The sequence below is a fragment of the Eleutherodactylus coqui genome, chromosome 4 (assembly GCF_035609145.1).
Source record: "Eleutherodactylus coqui strain aEleCoq1 chromosome 4, aEleCoq1.hap1, whole genome shotgun sequence".
Lineage (NCBI taxonomy): Eukaryota > Metazoa > Chordata > Amphibia > Anura > Eleutherodactylidae > Eleutherodactylus > Eleutherodactylus coqui.
In genome coordinates this window covers 109,386,133-109,395,648 of record NC_089840.1, presented here as the reverse complement: position 1 = coordinate 109,395,648, position 9,516 = coordinate 109,386,133, and positions in this window count along the sequence as shown.

Genomic DNA, 9,516 nt, shown 5'->3' with positions numbered 1-9,516 from the left:
AACCCAATAGCTGATCTACAACACCTAGATCATCTATGGCCCAGATCACCTATGCCTCCCCCCTTTTGAAGCGGAATACTCAATGGAAAAAGAGTCATTGCGTTCAAACTAGTAAACCAAGAGGCACAAAACAAGCACTTTGTAGGTCAAGGTGACATTGTATGCAGCGAAGTCTGAGCAAAAATCTCCTTAAAAAAAAATTTTTTTTTAATTTCAGGTCGCAGTTAGCATTTTTTAACACAAGGGGGCGCAACACAAGTAAAATTTTACGTCACCCAGTGTAATAGTATTTCAGGGTATGGCCAGCGTTTAGCTTTTACTCTCCTGTCGGAATATAATTATAGCTTCAGTGTAGACTGACACTAGAATATACAAAAGACTTAAAGAAAAACTAAAGAATACGGATGAATTAACATCCTACTCTGGGCAATTCAGTCCCTCTTTCTTCACATAAAAAGTAAAATTACTTCACCAAATTGCATGAAAAAGTTTGCTGGGTGACTATAGGGAAATTATTTCATCTGTAGGAGCCTTCCGTAACATCATCTGTCTGAGCATCCATTGGAGAAGCGGGCAGTGGAAAACAGAGCCCCTGGGAACATGAGAGAGCGTCCCCTGTCATGTATTCCTGGTCTCTGCCCCCCATGCATCAACTCCAATCTTCCATGCACTATAAACCAGCTTAGTCATCTACTATGTCCCAAGCTGCATCTCCACAAAGGTTTGTTTCCCTGAACTTATCACACATCCAAAGTGGCCACATCTTGGAGTGTAACAAAGTCTGGTCAAACAAAACCTTACTTCAGACAATCATGATGTTAGCACTGGATACAGTGGCATTGGGGAATATAGGCCTCCCAAATGCAGCAAAATGGCCGCCAGAGGCAGAAAGGGGCGGGGCTACAAATCTCCCACGTGAGGCAAAATGGCTGCCGGAGGAACGGGCGGGGCCAGGGGCAGCAGCACTCCCAGGTGAGGCAAAATGGCTGCTGAGTAGCAGCACTTCCAGGTGAGGCAAGATGGCTGCTGGAGGAGGAAGGGGCGGGGCCAGGTCCTGTCCCGGATGGGGAGGGACCGGAAGTAACATCACACACCCTGAAAGTGAGCACATGGGGGGAAGTAACTTCAGGGTGGGGGCAGGCCTCACTACATTTACTGCAGAGTCACACTATGTTGGATTGTAAACATTGCAAGCACGGCCGCCATTACAGGGAGGGGCCGCAGTCAACACAAAGACATTACATTGTTCATAAGCAATACACATACCCCCCTACATGCTTTCTCCTCTTCAATCTCTTAACTACATTATACCTCCTCCTAGCAATCTAAAAACACCTTTCTTTCTGCTAGGCTTCCTGCTCATCTTCTGAAAACTTTCTACAACCTATCTTATCTGTCCATGACCTAACATTTCTTTCTGCAACTTTTCCTGGTCCTTCTCTTTGTATAACATTTCTACATGTTCAGTAAACTCTGCTGCCTTCAGCAACCAGATGACAAGCTCTATGACCTTTGTCCTTGCTCACTTTGCTCAACTTTATGCTACCTGCTTATTCTATTCTATTCAAAGTTTCTGGACACAGTACTGTTTCTCTTGTAAAATCTGCTTTCTTCAAATCCTTTCCATATAACCTCTTTCCCACTCAGAATTATAATGCACATTAATTCTACAAAACACAGGGAACGACAAAGTAAACAGAAAGGGTTAATTGGAAAAAGCTTTCAGCTCACTCTTATCAGCAGCCCTCCCCCAACAATAAACACTGCACATTCTTTCTATAATACCAGACAGACGGGATTACTGGAGAATACCCACAACGGCTCAAGGTATATATATATCTCATCCACCTTTATATCAACCCAAGGTATATATCTCATCTACCTTTATATCCACCCAAGGTCTACTAGCAATCCCGAAGAGCACTTCCTGTACACGTCCTAGACAGGACATTTAGCTATACACAGAGACTGACGATTATTTTCAATGACCAAAACCTCAATAATATTCTGGAGAAATCAGCCGTCACAAAGCACGGCTATACTTCACAGTATATACCTTTCCACATATGAGAACATAACACGCTCAATCATAAAGTTAAGTATACGTATCATAAATCTTCCTAACCTCACACTAGTTTTACCTAGGAGCACGTGTCACTGGCGTGTTCCCTCAGACTTAAACAGCCGAGTCCGCCCTCCCGACACATTAACCCTCACAGAATTTATCTCTTGGTCTTGTATACACAATTTTTAACCGTCTCAGACATAACAGACACAGCATACAAAATACCCCTTAAGCAGGTTAAAACGGTGGTCTTTTCCGAGTAAGAAAGAACTATATTACCTGCCTTTCATTGATTTATCACTCTGGATCAGGAACAGGCAGAAAAGCAGTCAGAACCCAGATCACATCGGTAGATTTACATAAAGCAATCTTACCGTGTTCTGTAGATTTTCGGGCCCCTGAGTTCTGCGTGCCATCCGCCGATCTCTGTATTTTTCCAGAATGAAAGAAATCAAAATCTCTTAACTCGGTCCACCCAGAGACGCCACTGATCTGGAATATGATTTCTCCAGCAGGCTTTGGGGTATTTTGTCGCTTTCCGAATTGAGTGTCGTGTGCACACATCATCGATCCAGAATCAGACACAAATGCTGGTCTAAAACCGGGAGAGAGTCTCTACCATGTGTAGAGGCTCAGGCTTTTTATTATAACACATGACAACCGCCCTTCAATGGGCGTGCAACAGATTACATCAGTAACATATAAGATTCTCATTTGTCGGATCATACAGAATCCCCCACCTCTCTGCCCACCCCCTCCAAGTGTTGAGGTGGTATGGACTTCGTCCTCTAGCTGAAGTCATCTCCGTGTAGTGATGACTCATTGTTTACCTAGCTTCAGGATGAGGAGTGGAAGGGGGCTAGACAAACACTCAGTATTAAACACAGGATATAAGGATATACACGACTCTATGGCCCTTAACTCTTAGAAGCTGGTTGTGCAACTTGTGTAACTTCTATGTACTTAACTAACATTAGATCAGACATCCATTGGCTAGCAAATACTATGATTAGATTGTGTGTGTGTCCTTTAAACTCCTGAGCTAAAAGTCATTACAATAGCAAAATACATTTGGGTTATATACAAATAGCGATAGACATTTTATACTAAATAATTATCATGTCTATCACAATAGGAGCAGGAAAATCGAAACTCAGTGGACCTCATTGACTAATGGGGTCTGTTTAGCTTTCGTCCCACCCTCTGTCATACTTAACAAAATAGCACTTTTTTGTAGCACATTTTGTGCTGAATTTGGGCTTGAGGCTTTGAATGGAGCTTGTATTTTTGCTTAAAAAATTAATTTAAATATTTTATTTTATACCCTTTCAAATTTACAAAAACAAATGAATATCATTGACGCAACTAAATATTAAATTATCGATTTCTTGTCTCTCAAATAAATAACATGAATTTCCCCTCATCTTTCCCCATGTTGATGACCTTGCACATGTACATCCAGTCATTTCATTTGGAGAAAAAAAAATTAAAACACTACTACACTGATTGATCACTACATTAGTAACACCAATTGAACAATTTGCTGATCCAACTTTTTGGGCAATCATGACTTTCAGATGTCGAGGAAAAGATTCCACAAGGTGCTGAAGATCCTTCATACTCAACTCATGTCACTGTCATCTATTGCACTTCTGAACCTCTGAGTGATGATTGTGGAGCAGCTTTGAATGCAGAAAAGGAGAACGTAGTTGCCTTTTTTTACACAATGCAAATTGCAAGGTGATTTACAAAATGTAAGCACCAAGAGCTGGAGTATTGTATTCAATACTTGGCAGAGAAGGAGATACATTTATTTTGGACAATTAATTTTCTACAATCCTATAATGGCTGTAATAGAGTGCAGAGGGGCTTATGGTTGAATGAAGAGGGTTTTTTAAAATTGTTTTTGAGGATGATGCTGAGTTCATGGAGCAGAAATCAGTTTAACCAAGGGGGGTGGCCAAGTTAGGACAAATATCACCGAAAACACCCTATAAATATATTTTTTATTGAATTATGTAAAATTTTAGAGAAGAGCTGATGAAATATGAAATAAATGTTAAATATAGAAAAATACCACTAGTTGGACAGACAACCCCTGAACCTTTAGTACACAACCAAACAGGACTTCAGGGGAGCAGCAGCAGTCAGTCATAGATAACCATCAATAAAGAGGTTTGTAAGATGAAAAGGATGCTGACCAGAGTGTGCCCCCAGAGTAGATGGTAATCAGATACACACTTTGTGAACCAAACACAGTTTGTGATAGAAGCTGTGATAACAAAAACCCTATTCCTCAATAAAAGAAAAAAGGTAAGATGCTCTAATAAATTAAAGCACACCAAGAGAAAAGGCCCAGGGTTTAAAACAATTTCACTTGAGCCTAAACTAGGTGTGGAAGAAAAGCAAATGAACCAACAAGAGTTCTCAAAGCCTAGAGAGTATTTAGTATGTATAAATAGCGTCAATGCATATCATCACACCAGCCACAGTTAGTAGTCAGTGGGAGTATATATATATATATATTATGAACTATGACTATTGAATTAGCTCACAGATAGATAAAGGAGGCTCAATGCGGTCCCCCAGCCTATTTTAGTTGGATCATCGGGATCAGAATAGAGACATGCATTAATCACCCCAGAGCTATATGCAGGATTCAAACTGAAAGAGGTGGTAAACAAATCAAAGATAGACTGTTAGTTGTCTAGCTACTTGCTGGCTAGGTAGAGATATAGTACTAACTACCTAAACTAAGAGAGTCAAACACACCTAAAGCAAAAGCGATCCCAGGAAAAACCCAGAACAAATAAAAGAGGAGGGATCATCAGCCCTGATGGTGGACTGGTGATCTGAGTAAGGAATAGCCAGACTACTAGAGAGGCACCTGGTTTTATAGCCCAAACGAAGGGGGCTTGGCTCAATCAACTAATGAAATGGCCATATCCAAATAATCCCGCCCACCTACGTGCTGAAAACAAACGCATAAAAGATGCAAAAGATTCAGGTGAGGTTGACGACAAAAAAGGGCGCCCGAGCAAAGGCAAATTCCCACGCATGTGCTGAAGAAAATCAATGCATCTTTGGTGCAAATCCAACTACATGGATAGTTTATTTTTAGAGATGAGCGAACGTACTCGTTTAGGGCGATTTCGCAATCGAGCACAGCTTTTTTCGAGTAACTGACTACTCGGGCAAAAAGATTCGGGGGGCGCCGGAGGGCGGCGTGGTGGAGCGGGGAGTAGCAGTGGGGAACAGGGGGGGAGCTCTCCGTCTCTCTCTCCCCCCGCCCCACTCCCCTCTACAACCCCCGGCGCCCCCGGAATCTTTTCACCCGAGTAGTCAGTTACTCGAAAAAAGCAATGCTCGATTGCGAAATCGCCCTAAACGAGTACGTTCGCTCATCTCTATTTATTTTTCCTTGTTTTTGAATGCTAACTAATTAATTTATATTACTAGATGAAGCAGAACAACATTTTTGGAGCAAAGCACATTTCTAATTGCAAACTGATGCGATTATGGTCCATGTAGTAGCATTATGCAGAAATTGGCACATTTTGTGGTGGATAGAGAATTTTCTTCATATTTTTGCCCCCATTATAAATGTTAAAATCAGTAATTAGACTGCTGGCTAATTTTTCTATATTTGTATATAAAGCAAAAATGAATTTTTGGTGTGCAAAATATTTCAGAATATAAATTGACGCTTTTTTGGAGCTCGCAGCAATGCTGTACAAAAACTTGTATCTTTCCAACTTTTGGTGCAGCGCAATTTGCAGCAAATGTACAAGTCTGTATGCCACATTTGTAAATTTGGCGAAATTTAAGACTCTAAATATACACCAATATTCAGCAAAGAGAAGCAGAGTTGCAGACAGCACAACCTTAACCCAATAAGGGATGAACTGGTAACTTGCAATCGCCACAAGGAAATTGATCCAAATAATTTCCAAAGTAATCCAAGTATGTAGAGAAAAGTATGGCAGCAAACCAGGTGCAGATAAATGATGCAGATCTTTATTCCTCCTCAAGTCACAGATACATGACGTTTCGACACAAAGTCTTTTTCAAATGCAATTGCATTTGAAAAAGACTTTGTGTCGAAACGTCATGTATCTGTGACTTGAGGAGGAATAAAGATCTGCATCATTTATCTGCACCTGGTTTGCTGCCATACTTTTCTCTACACCAATATTCATAAATAAAGGCCAATATCTTCAGCATATTGTGTTTCATAAGGAAGAAACCTCCATGAACCCCAAACACCGAAAAAACACACAAAAATTAACAGATTTACACGTGGCATAAAAATCCAGATCAAAATCTGAATCCCATGTACTTTAAACATCTTTTGTCTATTTTTTCAGGTGTTATTTTATTTCCAAGAAATGAGGCAATGAAAAATGCCTGAAAAAATAGACTGTTTAATTTTCTAAATGCCTTGTTCGGTACTTGTATTAAGTCATGCTTTTACATTGTAATGTGACTGCTAAACATTTATTGATACGATGCTAAACTAAACTAAACTAAAAATTGAAAGTGAAAAAAGAAAAATGCCTGAAAAAGAACACCATACCTAAAACATGATGCATTTTGATTAAAAAAAGCAATCTACCCAAGGCCTAAACACATGGGCGTGTTTTAGTTCCACTATGTGGCCGTGACAATCATGGGCGCATAACGGGACAAAATGAAACCATTGATTTCAATGTTTTTGTTTTCACTGGCTCTTCTCTCTGGCGTGAATACTATGCCTGAGAAAACATAGGACTTCCTCTATCTTTCCGCTATTCTTTTCAAATTTCTGCGCTATGGCCTGAGAAGGGCAAAAAAATACTACTGGAGGGAAAGATCAGGAAACCCCTATCTTCCTGTGTTTTGTTTTTTTTAAACTCCTGCGCTATACTGCAGAGTTTGAATGGCTAAAGAAAAGCCTTGTTCAGGTGCAACTACAATCCGTAGCGGCGAGCGTAATTGTGCCTACGGCCGTCTGACACCGCACTGATATATAGCAAAAATAGACTCATCTGAAACCTGCCTAAGGGCTTAAACATATAAATATGTTTTAGTACCATTATGCGACCGTGATAATCATGGCTGCACAGCAGGGCAAAAGGAAACCACTGATTTCAGTGGTTTCGTTTTCACTATCGGAATTCTCACCTGTTAATTGTACGGGTGAGAAAAAATAAGACTTAAGGACCTATCTTCCCTCTATTTTTTTCAAACTCCTGCACTATGGTGCAGAGTTTTTATAAAGCCCAGAGAAAGGAAAAAACAAAAAAACGTTCATGCGCAGCTCCACTCCATACTAGCGAGCATAGTTGCGCATACGGCCATCTAAAACCATCCTAAAACTGTATGTCATGAGTATTTTCAACAGTATTTGCCTCCGTATATTATTTTTTCTAATGGCCAGATACTGCTCAGTATTTGGCCAACAAAAAAGAATAGCAATATGGAGGTAAACACACAAAAAAAAATAGGTCATACTACTTTAAAAAAAAAAAAGAGACAAGACAACAGCCATAAAAAAATATGGTCTTGTGAATAGATCCATATATTTACATTAGCTCCGTATCTTGGGGAACCAATATGGAGCTATAATATCCTCATCTGTAAGCGATCTTAGGGCTTCTTCAGATGACTGTATTTGCACGTGTTTCTTTGCATGGAAACGTTTCCCTCGCAATACGCAGAGAATAGAACCTATTGATTTAAAAGGGTTCGTTCTCATCTCCGTATTTTGCGTGTGCAGAAAAAAAATAGGATCTATTTGCACACCACTTGTGAGGGCTCCATAGAAGTCTGTGGGAGGTACACAAATGCATAATGCGCTACGCAATTCCGCAGGAGAAATAACACCTCTGGACCTTTTCAGGCTAAGTAGCCTTTTAAATCATGGAGTGGGTGTATTGTGTTTACATGTGAACTGCTTTTGTGTGTGCAGAAGTATAGTACTATGTGCCAATACGCACACGCAATTGTGCATACTGTCATAGAATCATAGAATGGTAGAGTTGGAAGGGACCTCCAGGGTCATCGGGTCCAACCCCCTGCTCAATGCAGGATTTACTAAATCATCCCAGACAGATATTTGTCCAGCCTTTGTTTTGAACACTTTCATTGAAGGAGAACTCATCACCTCCCGTGGTAACCTGTTCCACTCATTCATCACCCTCACTGTCAGAAAGTTTTTTCTAATATCTAATTTGTGTTTCCTTCTTTTCAGTTTCATCACATTGCTTCTGGTCTTTCCTTGTGCAAATGAGAATAGGGCTGATCCCTCTGCACTGTGACAGCCCTTCAGATATTTGTAGACAGCTATTAAGTCTCCTCTTGGTCTTCTTTTTTGCAAGCTAAACATTCCCAGATCCTTTAACCGTTCCTCATAGGACATGATTTGCAGACTGCTCACCATCTTGGTAACTCTTCTCTGAACCTGCTCCAGTTTGTCTATGTCTTTTTTTAAAGTGGGGTGCCCAGAACTGGACACAGTATTCCAGATGAGATCTGACTAAGGAAGAGTAGAGGGCGATAATTACCTCACGTGATCTAGACTCTATGTTTCTCTTAATACATCCCAGAATAGTGTTTGCCTTTTTGGCTGCTGCATCACATTGTTGACTCATGTTCAGTCTATGATCTATTAGTATACCCAAGTCTTTTTCACATGTGCTGCTTAGCTCAATTCCTCCCATTCTGTATGTGCTTTTTTTCATTTTTCTTGCCCAGATGTCGGACTTTGCATTTCTCCTTGTTAAATTCCATTCTGTTAGTCGCTGCCCACTGTGCAAGCTTTTCTAGATTTTTTCGAATACTCTTTCTCTCTTCCCTAGTGTTATCTATTCCTCCTAGCTTTGTGTCATCAGCAAATTTGATCAGTTTCCCATTAATTCCCTCCTCCACACCATTTATTAAAATGTTGAAGAACACTGGGCCTAGGACAGAGTCTTGTGGTATCCCATTTGATACATTCTTCCACTTGGATGTGCAGCCATTTATGACCACTCTTTGAGTACGATCACTCAGCCAGTTGTGATTCCACCTAACAGTTGCTTTGTCAATCCCATATTTGGTCATTTTTTCAACGAGTATAGTACGAGTATATACAGGTCCACCCGAAGGAGCTCCAAAGACTCCTTCACACTGGCGATTGCGGTTTTGCCAAGAGAAAAATCACATTTTTGTTCCTGCGACTTTTGAGCATCAGTGATACTTTTTCTTGCATCACTGCCACTTGCAATTTTCTTACGATTTTTAGCGCGAAAGTCAATAGTACTTTCTAATATTAAAAATGCATCACATTGCACGGAAATTTCCAGTTCGTGCGTTGCGATGCGATAAAGAGAACGATGAGCTCTCTCACGCGTAATACACCGCAAAATAGAACATGCTGCATTCTTTTTTGTGCTCGAATATTATACAATTCCTACTCAGAAATGTGAGTA